We start from the raw sequence: 20,901 nt of genomic DNA, 5'->3' as shown, positions 1-20,901 counted from the left end.
CATTGATCTCTCAAAATTGAAATGTCTGAAGAGAAGTTATAGGTTACATCTTGCAGAAGAAGATTTTGCACACATGAGGTCTGCAGGGATGAAAACACATTTTAGGGAATTACTTGAAAGAGTACATGTTTGGAGAGCCTTAGACAATGGGGAAGGCAGATGGATCAAGAGAAGAGAAAAGTTAAAGAAGGGAGATGTGGCACAAACAGGAGAAAACAGGAGAATCAGTGAAGATGTTTCAGATGGGAGAAACACCAGGAGGGAATTTGTTCATGTACCCTGGAGTAGGAGTGATATCTGGAGTTTTACAAATGACTACCCAACGTTGAGAGCGAAGCCAGTAGAATGGTATCAGCAGACAGATAGGTTTGTGAAGCTTGCGAAATGTCTGTGTGAGGACATGAATACACTCTTTGATATTGTTGTTCCAGCAGATTTGTGGATTGAGTGCAAAAGGAGTGTGGATTGGCCGACAAGTGAGCCGCAAAGAGATTTGAAAACAGGTTCACCATCGCCAGAAGTAATGATATATTACTATGAAGTTGTTGAGTTCCTCAAAACAAAAGTTTCGTCTAAAAACATTGATTGGCAATGCATAGATAGAACAGCACAGGAAGTGAAAGAATCAATTCATGCCTAATATGAAAGGTTGTTGAAGGCATTTAAATATTTCAGTGGCACAGAGACAATTGAGAAACAGGACATCATTTTGTGTTTAGGTTTGTTTCAGGATTGAGACCAGAGATTAGCCAGATCTGTTGGCAAGCAAAACCGATTCATGAAGTGTTGGAGTATGCAAAGTACTGTAGTAACGAGATTGAAACGAAGCAGAAAAAGGTAAAGGAAAAGGCAATGATGATGCAGATAAAGGCTGCCCAGACAGGAATGCAGGAAAATTCCCAGCCGCAGTTACAAGGAAATGGCATGTCTCAGAGTCAAGGCAGAGGTGGAGGTTGAGGTAGAATTATGCTTCCTGTTGTCAATAGGAATGTGGATTTGAATTCAGTGATGATACAGGATGAGCAGCAAAGATGAAGAGTGTTACCTTGTCATAATTGCGGGGTAATTGGACATTGGAAGAGGCAGTGTCTGTTGTTAAATCAAGGTGGTGTTGTGCAACAGACCAATGGTGTAAATTCTTATCAGAGCATGAAAGGACCTAGAGTGAGAGGTCAAAATCAGAATTTCCAGAATAATGTAACTACTCTGCAGGGTTTTCAACCTTTGCAGCCGATGCAGCAGATGCAAAATGTACAACCCCTGGTACAACAAGTACCAATGCCACAGGTACAACAATTGCAGCCACAAGTGGAGATGCCGATGGTGCCTGCACAACAAATTTACATGCTGTGACAAGTTCAACTGACACAGGGTCCAATGGATCAACAACAGGTGATGCTTTCGCAGGTGGTCACGAATCAGAAATCAAACAAAAGTGAAAAAACAGTTGATCAACTTCCGTTACACATTGAGAATGAAATAAACGATGAATGGCCATTGGATAGTTCAGATGAGGAGGAGTATAAGATGGCAGCATCATTAGAAGTGGATCAGAAAGGTCCTTATGTAAAGGGCAAAGTCCATGGTCATGAAGTTAGTTTTCTGGTTGACACAGGAGCTACACGCTCAACAGTAAGATCTGTAGAGGTTTCAGACTTAACTTTATCAGAGAAGACAGTTCAGATCGTAGGAGTTGCGAACAAGTATTTGACTAATGCTCTTACAGAGCCAGTGATTGTTAAAGTTGTTAATTTTAAATGTTTACACAGATTAGTTGTTTGCAATACCAGTCCAGTGTCACTTCTGGGAAGAGATCTGTTATGTAAAATAAATTGTTCAATTAACTGTTCAATTCAGGGAATTGAGATTGAGACAAACAGTGATGAAGAAGATTCAGTGTTTACTGCTATCTATGAACAAGTGTCCAGAGAGTTTTCTCTGATTATGTCAACACCAGAGCAGTATACGCTCTACTGGCGACAAAAATGCAAAAACCCAGCACTCTCAAAACAACGTAATTTATGCATTGTGCTGATATGTTGTGGTTTAACCTTTTGTATTGCAGAGTTCAACCCTGAAAACGTATTTTTAATTTGCTTACAAATACTGTTCCTTTGCAATGTATTGCTGCAGGTTTTCAGAGTGTGTTAGGGTGTGGCCCCTTTTCAGGGCCTTGCAGAGACTTTCCCTGCAATATGCCTGGGCGTGGTTCTGGGCTGGGCCGAGACTCTATAAAAGAGAGCCAGCCCAAATCCCAGTGCACACTATTCAGAGGTCCCGGTGCAGAGCAGCAGCTTCTTCCTGAGCTCCTGTCCCGGCGGCCTATTTGGATTTTCCAGTCTTCTGCCCTTCATCTTTCATTGGTGATCATTGTTCCAGGCGGTAAGACGGTGGTTGGACTGTTCCGAAACCGTTATTGAGAATTTTCATATTCTTGGTTTAATTCTTAAATGAGTAACAGATTACTTGCGCGCTACCATTTCTTGACATTTACATGGTAGTTTACAAATAGGCAAGACGCGCAATTTGTTTCATAAAGGTTTGACTTTGTTATTCATGGCGTGCTACCATTTCTTGACATTGGCATGGTGGCTTAAGAATCGGCAAGACGCGTGATTCATTTTATGGTGTTTAAACATTGTTGTCCATTGCGCGCTACTATTTCTTGACATTTACATGATGTTTTACGAATTGGCAAGACGCGCAACTCGTTTCATGAGGATTTAACTTTGGTGTTCATTGCGCGCTACCATTTCTTGACATTTACATGGTGGCTTAAGAATCGGCAAAAGAAGCGCGATTCGTTTCATTGTACTTTGATCTTGTTATTGTTTGTGAGCTGTTATTTCTTGACATTTATATCGTGTTTTACGAATCGACAAGACGCGCGATTCGATTAATGATGATTTGACTTTGATATTCATATCGTGCTACCATTTCTTGGTATTTTACACGGTGACACTCGAATCGGCAAGACGCACGATTCTCTCCTAGAGTTTATTTCATGTTGTTTATTGTATGCCACTATTCTAAGATATTTATTATGATTAATTTTGATGAACCAGAAAATGAGGAGAATAATTTGGTTGATTTGATTAGGTTCTTTCCAGTTTTTGAAATTAAAGATCTTCCAGTCGATTTGCATGAAAGGGTTACGTCGAAAGTTTGTGATCTTTCAGGTAAAGACATTGGCTTGATCAAGGGAACTGAAGGAGTCAAAGTGGCAGTAAAGGAGAATGTGGTATTTCCACAGACTGCAGAATACCCGATGACAAATGAAGCAATCGAAGGAATAAGACCTTTGATAGAGCAGTTTTTGGAACAAGGAGTTCTGAAAGAATTGATGAGTAGTCCGTGTAATTCACCATAATGGCTTTGAGAAAGCTAAGTGAGAAGATTTGTCTTGTCCAGGATTTGAGAAAAATAAATGCTATTGTGGTTAAATGTGGTCCAGTTGTGCCAAATCCAGCTGTGATTATGTTCCAGATTCCATGTGATGCTGAATGGTTTACTGTGGTAGATTTATGCCAAGCATATTTCCCTGTGCCTCTTCATGAGGACAGTAGATATCTCGTTTGTTTCAAATTCCTGACAAGAGTCTATTGTTGGTGTAGAATTCCTCAGGGTTTTTCACAGTCACCATTGATTTTCAATCAAATTTTGAAAAAGAACCAGGAGTCATTGGTAATGCCCTACCAGTCGACACTGGTGCAGTACATAGATGATTTATTAATTGCATCAAAAACCAAAGAGGGATGCAAGGAGGATAGAAGTGCATTGTTGAATTTTCTGGGAGACAATGGTCACAAGGGGTCCCCTACAAAATTGCAATATTGTCAGAGAGAGGTGAAATATGTGGGTCATTTGATTGAGAAAGGGTCCAGGAGAATCTCAAGGTAAAGAGTAGCGAATATTGTGCAAATTAAAGTACCCAGTACTCAGAAGGAGACGAGGATGTTTCTGGGAATGGTAGGATATTTTCGTCAGTGGATTCCGAATTTTTCAGCTATTTCAAGACCTTTGCAAAAGCTGACACATAAGGATATTTCAGATCCTATGATGGATGAAGACTGTATGAAAGCATTTACTGAGTTGAAAGGTAGTTTGTGCTAAGCTCCAGCTTTAGGTATGCCTGATTACACAAACATTTTCTGTTGTTTTGCCATGAACGAGATGGATTGTAGTGTAGCCATTTTTAATACTGCTTCATGCACGTTAGTTCAACATATTAGGCCACTGTGCACTTTGCCCTAGATGTATTTTATTCAGCTTCGCACTGTTATTTTACAATAACCAGTTTTACGGTCCAGTTTTAATTTCTTCTATCTCACTGTTTAGCTTAGTTCAGAACTGTGTTCTCAAATAATATATTCTTGATCGCCCTGTGCTTCAGTCAAGGCTACAGTCTGGTACATTGCTGGTGAACGTGGTAGAAGTTTAGTCTTCAGTATTCGTAGAAAATACACATCCTTAAGTAGGGACATTTTCTTAGTGTTGGAAAATGGGTTATTGGTAGGGCAGGTAGGTACCTACACCTAGCAACAAGCCACAAACCTCCACAAAAGTACAGTTAGGTCTCAGTAAATTAATCCCAGCTCTACCCTTGGTAGCTTGGCATCGAGCGTCAAGGCTTAACTTAGGAGACAAAGTGTAAAGCATTCAAATATCACACAACAGTAATTAAATAAAACACAGGAAACAGTTTAAAAATCCAAAACCAATTTATAAAAATAGCTTATATTTTTATCTTTAAAATGACACAAAAACGATTAAAATCGGTTCAGGGGAACCGGAGATATGAATTTTTAAAGTATTATTATTTTCTAGCGCATAGAAACAAAAAGCGCCAATCGGGTCATCTGGTTGCACCAGGACCGGGACAAAGTCAAACTTTCAGGCCGACCGCGATGGAGCCCTGCTCGGCTACAGGTCGCGGGAGGCCTCGGTTAAAAAGTTACCTTCTGACTTAGTCTTTATTTTGAAGTTTTTCTTCACCGGGACGAACCTGCCAGTTGGATCCGACCTCCTGGAGCCCTTGTCCGGATACGCGAAGTCGGTTTCCTCGGTGGTGATTTTTACCTTCGGACTTAGTCGTTTTTTCGAGATGAAAATCCTTCGACCGGGGTAAACCTGGATCTTGATCCGACGTCCGTGGAGCCCTTCTCGGATACGATGGCTGGAAGGTCCCGGTCAACTTTTTACGTTCGGACTTAGTCTCTTTTTTGGATGTTTTTCTTTACCGGGACGAACCACGAAGTCAGGCCGGGTCGCGGTTGAGGCAAGCCGGCTAGAATTTCCGCGTCGGGTCGGTCACTTTATGGAGCTTTTTTCCAAAATTTCTCCAATCTTTTCCAAACTTCTGGGGCTTCACCCAGATGTTCTTTTAAGGTTCTTTTGGGGTCCACAGCTCACCCCAAGGGTCCAGAAGTTCTGTGATGGTCCTTGGGAAGTGCGGACTTCAACTCCCAGAATGCACCTGGCGCAAACTCCTTTTTGGCCACTGGACAGTGGTCAGCTGGTCACTTTTTCAGGAGTTGGTGCAGGGGACTCTGGTTAGCAATTTTTCACCTGTAGCAAACAGGGAGTCCCTCCTTGAACCAGTGGAAGCCAGGCAAAGTCCTTCTTGTGGTGAAGCCCAAGTGTGCAGCTGGTGCAGTCTTTCTGAGTGCAGGTTCCAGGTGCAGGCCAGGGGTCCAGCAGGGCAGTCCTTCTTCTCCTTGTAGTTCTTTCTTCTTGAAATTTGGTGGGGATCTGAGGCGTGGGTGCAGGTCTGCCAGTTTTATCCTTGCTCCTGGGTGAAAAGCAGGGGGGCCCTGGTTCTCCAATCAGGGACAGGGTCGTCCCCCTGTGATGACCACTTCCTGGGAAGTGTGGCAAAAATCCATCCCAGAAGGCAACAGTCTCCAAAAATCCAAAATGGATGAATCTGATTTTTGGAGGAGAGATCTGGCTGAACCCACCCACTGGTGTGGCTAAAAATCATAAACACACCCCTCTCCTGCCCTCTCCTAATCTAATCAAGGGGGCACCTAGCTGTCTGGGGTTGCAGGATGTGGGGGTGTTGCTGGGTGCTCCAGATGTCCTTCTTTGCCTTTGAAGACCAGTTTGGCAGCCCTCCCCCTTCCTGCCTCCCCATCTGCTGAGGGGAGATTCTCTCCCCCAAGCACATTCCTTTGTGTGAAGTCAGGCCACTTCACACCTCATTAAAGTAGCCTGGCAGAAGCTGCTGCAGGCTGGCCAATCAGAGCACAGCAGCAAAAACAATGCAGAGCTGAAATTGGCAACTTTTTAGGTAAAGTCTAAACTTTTTACCTGCACTAGTTATATTAAATCCTACAAGTGGAAGTTGTGGGATTTATTATAACAATCAATTTGATACCAAATTCTTGGTATGTAACATTTAAGGAGACTTTAAAATTTTAAATAAAGTCTGCCCATTCTAGCCTATGAAGGCCATTTACTTCAATGAGGGAAAAAACGAATTTGGCTGTTTTTACCTCACCAGGGCTTATAAATCTATTTTTATAAAGTCCCTGCTTATAGTTACATGGCACCCAGCCCTAGGGGCACATAGGGCACACCTTAGGGGTGACTTATATGTAAAAATAAGGTAGTTTAAGACTTTGGAAGTACCTTTAATTCCAAAGTCGAATTTGCATATAACTTTAATTTAAAAGCAGCCAGCAAGGCAGGCTTGCTTTTAAAATGACACTGGGCACCTCAGCCATGCATCTAGGTGTGCACCACCTATGCTGTGGTCCCTAAACCTACATGCCCTACCATATACTAGGGACTTATAGGTAGGTTTACTTAGCCAATTATAATTAGCCTAATTTGCATATCCATTTTACACAGAGCACAGGCCCTGGGACTGGTTAGCAGTACCCAGGGCACCATCAGAGTCAGGAAAACACCAGCATAAAGTGGAAAATGGGGGCAAAAAGTTATGGGGCCTCTGCAATCAGCCCCAGTTTCTCACACAACCCCCCCCCAGCCCACACGCCCAGGAGACTCAGCCCAACCCTGGGAGAGTCTTCCTGGCTTGTTAGGCGAGGAAGACAGTGAAGAAAACTGGCTGTCCCTTTGCAGGGCCTACTCTGCCTTACATCCTCCTGTCAGGGTCACTCCCTCTGGGTAGTGAAGCCATCCCAACAGTAAAAGGACCCAACTCAAACTGAAACTTCCCTCTAGGGGGGTCTTCCTCCTCTCTCTCTGCCAACTTGGGTAGTGAGGTGCCCACCTCCCTTACTCCAAACTTTGCTAGGGCAACACCTAGCTTACCCAAAGAGGTCACCCAACACTTGAGCAACCCCACCATGACCAACAGGGTCAGGGGGCCTACTTTGCTATTGGCCTTGGGGTCTGCCTCCCAGGCCAAGTACAGTGCTGCCAGGAAGGCTAGCACCCAGCAGAGGCTACTGACAGCTGTCAGTACCCAGAACCACACCCTAAGCTCTCCACTGACAGGTGGCTGAGCTGCTTTAGGGGCATCTTTGGGGTCCTGGCACCCCTCTTGCTGTCTAGAGTGGGGGGCTACCACCTCCTGTGGCAGACACCCTCCTTCCACTCTCCCTTCTGTCAGTGCAGGGGCAACACCTTGCATCTGGACAGCTGCCTGACTACTCAGGACTTCCTTGGGGTCAGGTGAGGCCTCACCAGTGCCAACTCTGGGCTCCCCCCCTACTGGGGCAGAGGGCCCTTGGCTCCCTGGAACTCTCTTTAAGAGTGGCCTACCCTTCCTTTTCTTCTTTCCTTTTCTTGGGGACCCCTGTCTCCTAACTGTAGGGACTGACTCCCCAGGACTTTGGGTTGGGGGGGCGCCCTGGGCGACCACCCCATCTGTGACCAGACTCACCTCTGGGAGGTCATTGCCCAGGATACAATCTAGGGGGAGGTCAGCACTGACTACCACCCTAATCCAGTCAAGGATACCCTCCCTCTCTAGGGGCACTATGGCTACAGGTTTGGAGGTGACCTCCCCTGTGGCTATCCTGACTTTCTTTGTCTTTCCTGGGACATACATGTCTGGGGTCACTAACCGGTCACTCACTACAGTGTGACTGGCACAGGTGTCTCTCAGGCCAGTGGTAGGGATCCCATTCACTTGAATGTGGTGGAAGTGCCTACTCCCACCCTCAGGGATCACCAGCTTACCATCTGGTCCTGTCTCCCAGCACAATGCTAGGAGGATTTCATCATCTGAGGAATCCTCCTCTATGGCTACACTGGACAGCCCAGTGCTAACCACTTTCTTTGGACAGGCTGCATCTCCTCTGAAGTGACCTGTCTGCTGACAGTCAAAGCAAGCCCTACTGTCCAAGAGCTTTTTTAACCCTGGGTCTCCCTGTCTCTGCATGTCAGATTGGGAGTGGGATTTACTCTCCTCCTTCTTAGGGTTCTGGGGTACAGAGGGAGTCTCTGTGGTGGGCTTACCACCTCCCTCCTTAGGTTTTTGGGGACCTGTCCCCCCCTTCTTGGAGTCTCCCCCCTGGGACTTGACAACCACCCTGGTTCTCAACCACTCATCAGCTGCCTCCCCTAGCTCTCTAGGGTTGGTCAGCTTAGAGTCCACTAGATGCTGGCGTAACCTTTCTTGGATACAATTGGTCAAGATGTGCTCTCTCATGATCAGATTGTATAACCCCTCATAAGTATTAACTTTGTTGCCAATAATCCAGCCCTCCAGTGCCTTTAGTGAGGTGTCCACAAAGTCAACCCAAGACTGGGTACTGACCTTCTGGGTGTCCCTGAACTTCATTCTATATTGCTCTGGGGTCAGACCAAACTTCTTGACTAAGCACCTCTTCATACTAGGGTATGAATCTGCCTCCTCCCCCCTTAAGGTCAGAAGCCTATCCCTCCCTGAGTTGGGGACCAACTCCCACAAAAGGGAACCCCAGTATTGAGGCCTAACCCTTCTCATTTGGAGTGCCCTCTCAAAGGCCCCTAGCCACTTATCTATGTCATCCCCCTCTACATAAGCAGGAACTACCCCCTTGGGTAATCTGGGGCAAACTCCCCCACCCATGGACACCTCAGCTTCTTTATCGCTGCTTCCATCTCTTTTCTCTTTGTATGCCCACTTTTTCTTTTCTAGGGCCAGCTTCTCTGCTTCCAAAGCTATGTATGCTAGCTGGGCCTCCAGCTCTCTTTCTCTGATGGATGGGTTCTCTCCTCCTGAAAGAAACCCCTTCCCACCACTAGCTTTGGATCTGCCCCTAGTGACTGTATTTACTGAGGACCGTTCTTCCTCATCCTCACTTGGGCTCAGATGCCTTCCCTCCCCTGAGTGGTTAGAGCTTGCATCCTCCCTTCTTTCTCCCTCCTCTGGAGCTTCTTCTGACTCTACCTCTTGGGCCTCAGCCCATGCTGTCAGGGATGTGATCAGGATTTGCTTCCTGAGATCAGTGGTTGCAGGCAACCCTCTTTCAATACACAACCCCCTAAGCTGGACTACTGTCAGTGTGGGTAGGCTAGCCAGATCAAGCTCCATGGTTCCCTAGTTTTGTGTCAACAAAAACTTTTTGCAAAAATTGGAAACAGGAATTTAGAAAAATTACAAAAATTCAATAATTGAAATTAATCCAAATTAAAAATTAAAAACAATTTTTGCACTAGGACAATTTAAAGGATTTTTAATTTGTTTTACCCAAAACTGTAACGTGATATTGAACACAAGTACAGGATCCCGTCGCTGCTTCCAATTATGTTGGAAAATGGGTTATTGGTAGGGCAGGTAGGTACCTACACCTAGCAACAAGCCACAAACCTCCACAAAAGTACAGTTAGGTCTCAGTAAATTAATCCCAGCTCTACCCTTGGTAGCTTGGCATCGAGCGTCAAGGCTTAACTTAGGAGACAAAGTGTAAAGCATTCAAATATCACACAACAGTAATTAAATAAAACACAGGAAACAGTTTAAAAATCCAAAACCAATTTATAAAAATAGCTTATATTTTTATCTTTAAAATGACACAAAAACGATTAAAATCGGTTCAGGGGAACCGGAGATATGAATTTTTAAAGTATTATTATTTTCTAGCGCATAGAAACAAAAAGCGCCAATCGGGTCATCTGGTTGCACCAGGACCGGGACAAAGTCAAACTTTCAGGCCGACCGCGATGGAGCCCTGCTCGGCTACAGGTCGCGGGAGGCCTCGGTTAAAAAGTTACCTTCTGACTTAGTCTTTATTTTGAAGTTTTTCTTCACCGGGACGAACCTGCCAGTTGGATCCGACCTCCTGGAGCCCTTGTCCGGATACGCGAAGTCGGTTTCCTCGGTGGTGATTTTTACCTTCGGACTTAGTCGTTTTTTCGAGATGAAAATCCTTCGACCGGGGTAAACCTGGATCTTGATCCGACGTCCGTGGAGCCCTTCTCGGATACGATGGCTGGAAGGTCCCGGTCAACTTTTTACGTTCGGACTTAGTCTCTTTTTTGGATGTTTTTCTTTACCGGGACGAACCACGAAGTCAGGCCGGGTCGCGGTTGAGGCAAGCCGGCTAGAATTTCCGCGTCGGGTCGGTCACTTTATGGAGCTTTTTTCCAAAATTTCTCCAATCTTTTCCAAACTTCTGGGGCTTCACCCAGATGTTCTTTTAAGGTTCTTTTGGGGTCCACAGCTCACCCCAAGGGTCCAGAAGTTCTGTGATGGTCCTTGGGAAGTGCGGACTTCAACTCCCAGAATGCACCTGGCGCAAACTCCTTTTTGGCCACTGGACAGTGGTCAGCTGGTCACTTTTTCAGGAGTTGGTGCAGGGGACTCTGGTTAGCAATTTTTCACCTGTAGCAAACAGGGAGTCCCTCCTTGAACCAGTGGAAGCCAGGCAAAGTCCTTCTTGTGGTGAAGCCCAAGTGTGCAGCTGGTGCAGTCTTTCTGAGTGCAGGTTCCAGGTGCAGGCCAGGGGTCCAGCAGGGCAGTCCTTCTTCTCCTTGTAGTTCTTTCTTCTTGAAATTTGGTGGGGATCTGAGGCGTGGGTGCAGGTCTGCCAGTTTTATCCTTGCTCCTGGGTGAAAAGCAGGGGGGCCCTGGTTCTCCAATCAGGGACAGGGTCGTCCCCCTGTGATGACCACTTCCTGGGAAGTGTGGCAAAAATCCATCCCAGAAGGCAACAGTCTCCAAAAATCCAAAATGGATGAATCTGATTTTTGGAGGAGAGATCTGGCTGAACCCACCCACTGGTGTGGCTAAAAATCATAAACACACCCCTCTCCTGCCCTCTCCTAATCTAATCAAGGGGGCACCTAGCTGTCTGGGGTTGCAGGATGTGGGGGTGTTGCTGGGTGCTCCAGATGTCCTTCTTTGCCTTTGAAGACCAGTTTGGCAGCCCTCCCCCTTCCTGCCTCCCCATCTGCTGAGGGGAGATTCTCTCCCCCAAGCACATTCCTTTGTGTGAAGTCAGGCCACTTCACACCTCATTAAAGTAGCCTGGCAGAAGCTGCTGCAGGCTGGCCAATCAGAGCACAGCAGCAAAAACAATGCAGAGCTGAAATTGGCAACTTTTTAGGTAAAGTCTAAACTTTTTACCTGCACTAGTTATATTAAATCCTACAAGTGGAAGTTGTGGGATTTATTATAACAATCAATTTGATACCAAATTCTTGGTATGTAACATTTAAGGAGACTTTAAAATTTTAAATAAAGTCTGCCCATTCTAGCCTATGAAGGCCATTTACTTCAATGAGGGAAAAAACGAATTTGGCTGTTTTTACCTCACCAGGGCTTATAAATCTATTTTTATAAAGTCCCTGCTTATAGTTACATGGCACCCAGCCCTAGGGGCACATAGGGCACACCTTAGGGGTGACTTATATGTAAAAATAAGGTAGTTTAAGACTTTGGAAGTACCTTTAATTCCAAAGTCGAATTTGCATATAACTTTAATTTAAAAGCAGCCAGCAAGGCAGGCTTGCTTTTAAAATGACACTGGGCACCTCAGCAATGCATCTAGGTGTGCACCACCTATGCTGTGGTCCCTAAACCTACATGCCCTACCATATACTAGGGACTTATAGGTAGGTTTACTTAGCCAATTATAATTAGCCTAATTTGCATATCCATTTTACACAGAGCACAGGCCCTGGGACTGGTTAGCAGTACCCAGGGCACCATCAGAGTCAGGAAAACACCAGCATAAAGTGGAAAATGGGGGCAAAAAGTTATGGGGCCTCTGCAATCAGCTCCAGTTTCTCACACTTAGAAAATCTCCATGTTAGTTATAAAAACACTTCCTAGTCCTAGTATACGTCAAGAGGGAGATTCCAGCCAGGAACCTGCAACTAGATGCTGAATGCCCCGTTGCAGATGCTGATACAGATTACAGGCCTTTGCTCAGGAATGAGGGTTGATGTCCTCCCGGGGGAACCTGAAAGGCAGTCTTAGAGCTTCACATGCTGTGCTCGAAATATAACTTAGAGAGAAAATAATCTAGTGGCACTATGAGAGCCTTATTTTTGTGCTTCACTCTCATCGTTACTATTTTAATCTTACTGTGTTGTGTAGTTCTGGTTATTGCAGCTTACACTTTGCTATCTAAAATGCAGTCATTTTATTAAACCAACCTTTAAAACTTAAACTGCCTTTGTCATTTATATATGAGACCGTACTGTGTATGAGAGAACCGGTTGTAACCTGAGTGACCACGACTTCCCTGAGAAGTACTAAGATCTTTTGCGCTTGGCTGCCCAATTGTCTCTTCCATTTGGGAGAGATGAGGCACTGCTAGTTAGCCGGAGCAAAACCCGGATTTAGAGTGACAAGTGTCATCCACTGTGGGTCAGACTCAGTCCCCCACACTGTGAACGACCTTGCCGCTCAAAATCCAGTAGTCTTATTAGGATAATGAGAGCCTACATGACAGATGTTCCTTATCTGTTTTGACACAGACACATGGTGGTGTCAATCAACCAGTAGCATATTTGTCAGCTACTTTGGATCCAGTTGCAGCAGCCTTACCAGGATGCTTGTGAGCAGTTGCAGCAGTTGAGCAGAGTATAACCCAGAGTGAGAATATTGTGATGGGTTATCCTCTGACAGTAATGGTACCTCATTCAATAGAAATTCTGTTGACACAATAAAAAATGCAATACTTGACCAATGCAAGACTGACACGTTATGAGATCGTGATTCTAGGAGCACCCAAAGTAACCATTGAGAGATGTACAGTGCTTAACCCAGCAACTTTATTACCAGTTGAAAGAATTGATTCAGATAAAATGGATGACACTGAACATGATTGGTTGGAGGTTACATAATTATGCACAAAACTAAGGGCAGATATCAGAGACACCTGCCTAGAAGACAACAATCAAATTATCTTTGTCGATGGTTCCTGCTTGAGAGATAACATGGGTACACTGAGAGCAGGATATGCGGTATGTACAGTTACTGGCATACTAGAAGCTTCATTGCTTCAAGGAGTGGTTTCTGCTCAGATAGCAGAATTGGTGGCTCTTACTAGAGCATGCCGAATTTCAGATCAGATGAAAGTTACAATCTACACAGATAGTCAGTATGGATTCGGCATTGTGCATGATTTTGGACAAATTTGGTCACAGAGAGGTTTTCTAACTTCGTCTGGTTCACCTGTAAGAAATGGTGAGAGAATACATGAAATGTTACAAGGTGTTCAGAAACCTGAGAAAATTGCAGTGGTTAAATGCAGTGCACATCAAAAAGGACAGGATTATGTGACTTTGGGAAATGCTTATGCAGATCTGGTTGCAAAATGATGTGCCTTAAATGGTATCTCTTTCAAGGGAAAGTGGGAATTGATGCCTGAAAATGATGAAGTGTATACAAATTTTACAATGCAAATTGTTGAGACTCTGGAGGAGTTGAAAGCCTTACAAAACAATGTTCCAGAAGAAGAGCGCAGAGATTGGGTGAAACAAAATTGTATACAAAGGGAAGATGACATTTGGGTGACAGTGGAACGAAAGGTAGTTCTGCCAAACAGTTTGCTGACTCAGATGGCCAGATACTATCAAGGTCAAGCACACATAGGGAGAGATGCAATGATTAGGAGTTTTAGACAGTTTTGGTTCAATCCAAAATTTGGATAAGCTGCCGAAGTAGTTTGCTATAGATGCATTGTCTGCCAGCAGATGAATGTTGGTAAAGGAACAGTGGTCAACACGGGACACATAGGTCCATTCAGAAGGCTGCATGAATGGGATTTTATGATGAATGGACAGGATCCACCAGTGCCTGGTGTTTACTATATTTGTGGAAGAAATGCTTATTATCGTCTTCTTAGAGGATGACATGGCACATGTTATTTGGGAATAGTCTTTCCGAAAATATACCACTTGGAAGACTTGGATACATTTCCTAAATTGACAAAAATTCAAATGAGATACAAGCGAGAATCAGTTTCTAGCATTGTGGGAGACACTTGTGGAGCCATAATTCCCTCAGTGGGAGTAGTTCTAAATTCAGTCAAGATACAGAAGTTGTCTACAATAGTGGATAATCTGTTGATGAGTTATTCTGGAGTTATCATACTCCTAGATACTGAATTAGCTGCTACAAGAGCTATTGCTCTTCAGAACCACCTTGGGTTAAACATTCTTTTGGCAAAAGAGAGGAGTGTTTGCAACTTACTTGGTTTGAGTCATTGTTGCACGTATATACCGGATAACTCTAAAGAAATTACAGGTTTGATTAATAATATAACAAATAACAAAGAAGATTTAAAGGAACTAACTGAAACTACTATCTGGGAGAAAGCTGGTAAGGGAATTGCAACTGTGGGAAATTAGTTTGGCTACTTGGGAAAAGGGATTATATTAACCCCTTCGCTGCCAGGCCTTTTCCCCCTCCTGTGCCAGGCCTTTTTTTGAGTATTTGTGATAGTTCTCGCTTAGGCCCTCATAACTTTTTGTCCACATAAGCTACGTACGCCAAATTTGCGCCCTTTTTTCCAACATCCTAGGGATTCTAGAGGAACGAAGACTTTGTGGGTGCCCCTGAAGGAGGCCAAGAAATTAGCCAAAATACAGTGAAAGTTTAGTTTTTTTTTTAAATGGGAACAAATGGCTGCAGAAGAAAGCTTGTGGTATTTTCCCGGAAAATGGCATCAACAAAGGGTTTGCGGTGCTAAAATCACCAACTTCCCAGTTTTCAGAAACAGGCACACTTGAATCAGAAAACCCAATTTTTCAACACAATTTTGGCATTTTACTGGGACATACCCCATTTTTATGATTTTTTGTGCTTTCAGCCTCCTACCAGTCAGTGACAGAAATGGGTGTAAAACCAATGCTGGATCCCAGAAACCTAAACATTTCTGCAAAGTAGACAAAATTCTGAATTTAGCAATCGGTAATTTGTGTAGATCCTACAAGGGTTTCCTGCAGACAATAACAACTGAAGTAAAAAAATATTGAAATTGAGGTGAAAAAAACAGCAATTTTTCCCTACGTTTTACTCTGTAACTTTTTCCTGCAATGTCAGATTTTTGAAAGCAATATACAGTTATAACCGCTGGACTCTTCTGGTTGTGGGGATATATAGGGCTTGTAGGTTCATCAAGAACCCTAGGTACCCAGAGCCAATAAATGAGCTGCACCTTGCAGTGGGTTTTCATTCTAAACCGGGTATACAGCAATTCTTTTGCTGAAATATAAAGAGCCAAAAATAGGTATCAAGAAAACCTTTGTATTTCCAAAATGGGCACAAGATAAGGTGTGGAGGAGCAGTGGTTATTTGCACATCTCTGAATTCTGGGGTGCCCATACTAGCATGTGAATTACAGGGCATTTCTCAAATAGATGTCTTTTTTACACACTGTCTTATATGTGGAAGGAAAAAAATTAGAGAAAGACAAGGGGCAATAATAAATTTTTTGCTATTCTATGTTCCCCCAATTGTCCCGATAAAAATGGTACCTCACTTGTGTGGGTAGGCATAGTACCTGCGACAGGAAATGCTCCAAAACACAATGTGGACACATCCCAATTTTCTACAGAAAACAGAGGTGTTTTTTGCAAAGTGCCTACCTCTGGATTTTGGCCTCTAGCTCAGCCGGCACCTAGGGAAACCTACCAAACCTGTGCCTTTTTAAAAACTAGAGACCGAGGGGAATCCAAGATGAGGTGACTTGTGGGGCTCTGACCAGGTTCTGTTACCCAGAATCCTTTGCAAACCTCAAAATTTGGCTAAAAAAACACCTTTTCCTCACATTTCGGTGACCGAGAGTTCTGGAATCTGAGAGCAACCACAAATTTCCTTCCACCCAGCGTTCCCCCATGTCTCCCGATAAAAATGGTACCTCACTTGTGTGGGTTGACATAGTGCCCGCGACAGGAAATGCTCCAAAACATAACGTGGACACATCACATTTTTCTACAGAACACAGAGGTGTTTTTTGCAAAGTGCCTACCTGTGGATTTTGGCCTCTAGCTCGGACGGCACCTAGGGAAACCTACCAAACCTGCGCATTTTTCAAAACTAGAAACCTAGGGGAATCCAAGACGGGGTGACTTGTGGGGCTCTCACCAGGTTCTGTTACCTGGAATCCTTTGCAAACCTCAAACTTTGGCTAAAAAAACACTTTTTCCTCACATTTCGGTGACAGAGAGTTCTGGAATCTGAGAGGAGCCACAAATGTCCTTCCACCCAGTGTTCCCCCAAGTCTTCCGATAAGAATGGTACCTCACTTGTGTGGGTAGGCCCAGTGCCCGCGAAAGGAAATGCTCCAAAACACAACATGGACACATCACATTTTTCTACAGAAAACAGAGGTGTTTTTTGCAAAGTGCCTACCTGTGGATTTTGGCCTCTAGCTCAGCTGGCACCTAGGGAAACCTACCAAACCTGCGCATTTGTGAAAACTAGAGACCTAGGGGAATCCAAGACGGGTGACTTGTAGGGCTCTCACCAAGTTCTGTTACCCAGAATCCTTTGCAAACCTCAAAATTTGGCTAAAAAAACACCTTTTCCTCACATTTCGGTGACAGAAAGTCTGGAATCTGAGAGGAGCCACAAATTTCCTCCCCCGTAGCGTTCCCCAAAGTCTCCCGATAAAAATGGTACCTCACTTGTGTGGGTAGGCATAGCGCCCACAACAGGAAATGATCTAAAACACAACATGGACACATGACATTTTTCTACAGAAAACAGAGGTGCCTACCTGTGGATTTTGGCCTCTAGCTCAGCCGGCACCTAGGGAAACCTACCAAACCTGTGCTTTTTTGAAAACTAGAGACATAGGGGAATCCAAGACGGGGTGACTTGTGGGGCTCTCAGCAGGTTCTGTTACCCAGAATCCTTTGCACACCTAAAAATGTGGCTAAAAAATCACTTTTTCCTCATATTTCGTTGACAGAGAGTTCTGGAATCTGAGAGGAGCCACAAATTTCCTTCCACCCAGCGTTCCCTCAAGTCTCCTGCTAAAAATGGTACCTCACTTGTGTGGGTAGGCATAGTTCCCGCAACAGGAAATGCTCCAAAACACAACGTGGACACATCACATTTTTCTACAGAAAACAGAGGTGTTTTTTGCAAAGTGCCTACCTGTGGATTTTGGCCTCTAGCTCAGCTGGCACCTAGGGAAACCTACCAAACCTGTCATTTTTGACAACTAGAGACCTAGAGGAATCCAAGACGGGGTGACTTGTGGGGCTTTCAGCAGGTTCTGTTACCCAGAATCCTTTGCAAACCTCAAAATTTGGCTAAAAAAACACTCTTTCCTCACATTTCGGTGACAGAGAGTACTGGAATCTGAGAGGAGCAACAAATTTCCTTCCCCCCAGTGTTCCCCCAAGTCTCTCGCTAAAAATGGTACCTCACTTGTGTGGGTAGGCATAGTGCCCACAACAGGAAATGCTCCAAAACACAACGTGGACACATCACATTTTTCTACAGAAAACAGAGGTGTTTTTTGCAAAGTGCCTACCTGTGGATTTTGGCCTCTAGCTCAGCCGGCACCTAGGGAAACCTACCAAACCTGCGCATTTCTTAAAACTAGAGACCTAGGGGAATCCCAGACGGGGTGACTTGTAGGGCTCTCACCAAGTTCTGTTACACAGAATCCTTTGCAAACCTCAAAATTTGGCTAAAAAAAACACTTTTTCCTCACATTTCGGTGACAGAGAGTCTGGAATCTGAGAGGAGCCACAAATTTCCTCCCACCCAGCGTTCCCCAAAGTCTCCTGATATAAATGGTACCTCACTTGTGTGGGTAGGCATAGCGCCCGCAACAAGAAATGCTCCAAAACACATTTTTCTACAGAAAACAGAGGTGTTTTTTGCAAAGTGCCTACCTGTGGATTTTGGCCTCTAGCTCAGCTGGCACCTAGGGAAACCTACCAAACCTGCGCATTTTTTAAAACTAGAGACCTAGGGGAATCCAAGACGGGGTGACTTGTAGGGCTCTCACCAGGTTCTGTTACCCAGAATCCTTTGCAAACCTCAAAATGTGGCAAAAAAAACACCTTTTCCTCACATTTCGGTGACAGAAAGTCTGGAATCTGAGAGGAGCTACAAATGTCCTTCCACCCAGCGTTCCCTCAAGTCTCCCGCTAAAAATGGTACCTCACTTGTGTGGGTAGGCATAGTGCCTGCAACAGGAAATGCTCCAAAACACAACGTGGACACATCACATTTTTCTACAGAAAACAGAGGTGTTTTTTGCAAAGTGCCTAACTGTGTATTTTGGCCTCTAGCTCAGCCGGCACCTAGGGAAACCTATCAAACCTGTGCATTTCTGAAAACTAGAGACCTATGGGAATCCAGGACGGGGTGACTTGTGGGGCTCTCACCAGGTTCTGTTACCCAGAATCCTTTGCAAACCTCAAAATTTGGCTAAAAAAAATACTTTTTCCTCAAATTTCGGTGACAGAAAGTTCTGGAATCTGAGAGGAGCCACAAATTTCCTTCACCCAGTGTTCCCCCAAGTCTTCCGATAAGAATGGTATCTCACTTCTGTGGGTAGGCCCAGTGCCCGCGAAAGGAAATGCCCCAAAACACAACGTGGACACATCACATTTTTCTACAGAAAACAGAGGTGTTTTTTGCAAAGTGCCTACCTGTGGATTTTGGCCTCTAGCTCAGCCGGCACCTAGGGAAACCTACCAAACCTGTCATTTTTGAAAACTAGAGACCTAGAGGAATCCAAGACGGGGTGACTTGTGGGGCTCTCAGCAGGTTCTGTTACCCAGAATCCTTTGCAAACCTCAAAAGTTGGCTAAAAAAACACTTTTTCCTCACATTTCGGTGACAGAGAGTACTGGAATCTGAGAGGAGCCACAAATTTCCTTCCCCCCAGCGTTCCCCCAAGTCTCCCGCTAAAAATGGTACCTCACTTGTGTGGGTAGGCATAGTGCTCACTACTGGAAATGCTCCAAAACACAACGTGGACACATCACATTTTTCTACAGAAAACAGAGGTGTTTTTTGCAAAGTGCCTACCTGTGGATTTTGGCCTCTAGCTCAGCCGGCACCTAGGGAAACCTACCAAACCTGCGCATTTTTGAAAACTAGAGACCTAGGGGAATCCAAGACGGCCAACAAACAAATGGCCAACAGCCAAAAAACAAATTGCCCCCCTGGAGAGCGGCCCTTGCCCAAGGGGCCACTCTCCTTATGAAATAAACAAAACAAAAAAAATCCCTAGTGTCTAGTGGCATTTCTGCTGCGCGATCGGGCAGCAGAGATGCTCAGAGAAGCCTGAAAGATGAGGAAAGGCCTTTCCTCTCCTTTCAGGCTTCTCTCCCCCTCCACGTGATCATAGGAGAAATGCTTTGCATTTCTCCTCCGATCGGGCGCTGGAAGCTGAGCTTCCAGCGCTGGAGGGAAGGCCTGTGATGAGGTCAGCGCGCAAAAGCGCGCTGACATCATCAGACGCTATGGGGGATCACAGGGGGTGGGGGTGGAAGGGGAAGCGATTCCCCTTCCATCCCTGCCCAGGGGAGGGGTGTGCCTGGCCATCGGGGGGGGGGCGCTAGCACTCCCCCGGGGGCCCATAGCAGGACGAGGTGATCTCATCCTAGGCACCGGGGAACTGGCGCCTTGGACGAGATCACCTCGTCCTAGGCACACAAGGGGTTAAAAATAGTAAAATGGTTTGCAATAATTGTGTTTTGTGTAATTGGAACTTGGGCATCATATACAATATTCAAATGGATGAAAAGGGAAAGGTTTGAAAAGAATCAGAAGAGGTTTGATGTTCAAATGGATATATTTGATGGGAAAAATACAAGGAAAAAGAAAATTCATGTATAAGTGAAAGAAACAAGATTTAAAAAAAATTGAAAATAAAATAAATAAATGTATTTGGAATTTGTATGATGGCATAATTAGTCAACAGAGGAGGGATTACAGGAGCAGAGATTTTACTGATGAAATGTGTGATTAATAATGCATTGATCTTGATGAACTAATGTGTGATTTATCTAATGATTGCTTACAAAACGGGTGACTTTTGTAAATGGCTACCATAATCCATTTTGTTTTCTACTTAGGCTAACTTTAGATAACTTTGCAGTTGCTTTTCATAGCTCAATGCTTACTCAAAAGAGAGTGTGTTCAATAGTTTATAGATGTGTGAATAGCCTCTCTTAATGGAGTGTTGTGTTATGCCTTAACAGGTCAGATTTATCAGTTCATTGCCAAAGTTTGACTGACCTGTTGTTTAGAATATGTCACTAATGCGTGCTGTCTTCTTCGAGGATGGAAGTAGATGCAACATTGTTAGACGTTTCCTTCTGAAACTGAGATTCTGACGAATTGGAACAATGGAGCCACAGAGGAGACGGAAGAGAAGAAGAAATTGTTATAATTGTGTTTAGTTAATGATGTTGTCAATTAATTTTAGTTAGTTATCTAACAGTAGTTTTATTGGCTGAATGTGTAACACCCCATGTACTGACCAATCGTGAGCTTTGTAAAGATTAATA

This window comes from Pleurodeles waltl, chromosome 5, assembly GCF_031143425.1.
Source record: "Pleurodeles waltl isolate 20211129_DDA chromosome 5, aPleWal1.hap1.20221129, whole genome shotgun sequence".
Taxonomy (NCBI): domain Eukaryota; kingdom Metazoa; phylum Chordata; class Amphibia; order Caudata; family Salamandridae; genus Pleurodeles; species Pleurodeles waltl.
The sequence above is the reverse complement of the archived record's forward strand: the minus strand, read 5'-3'. Positions refer to the sequence as shown.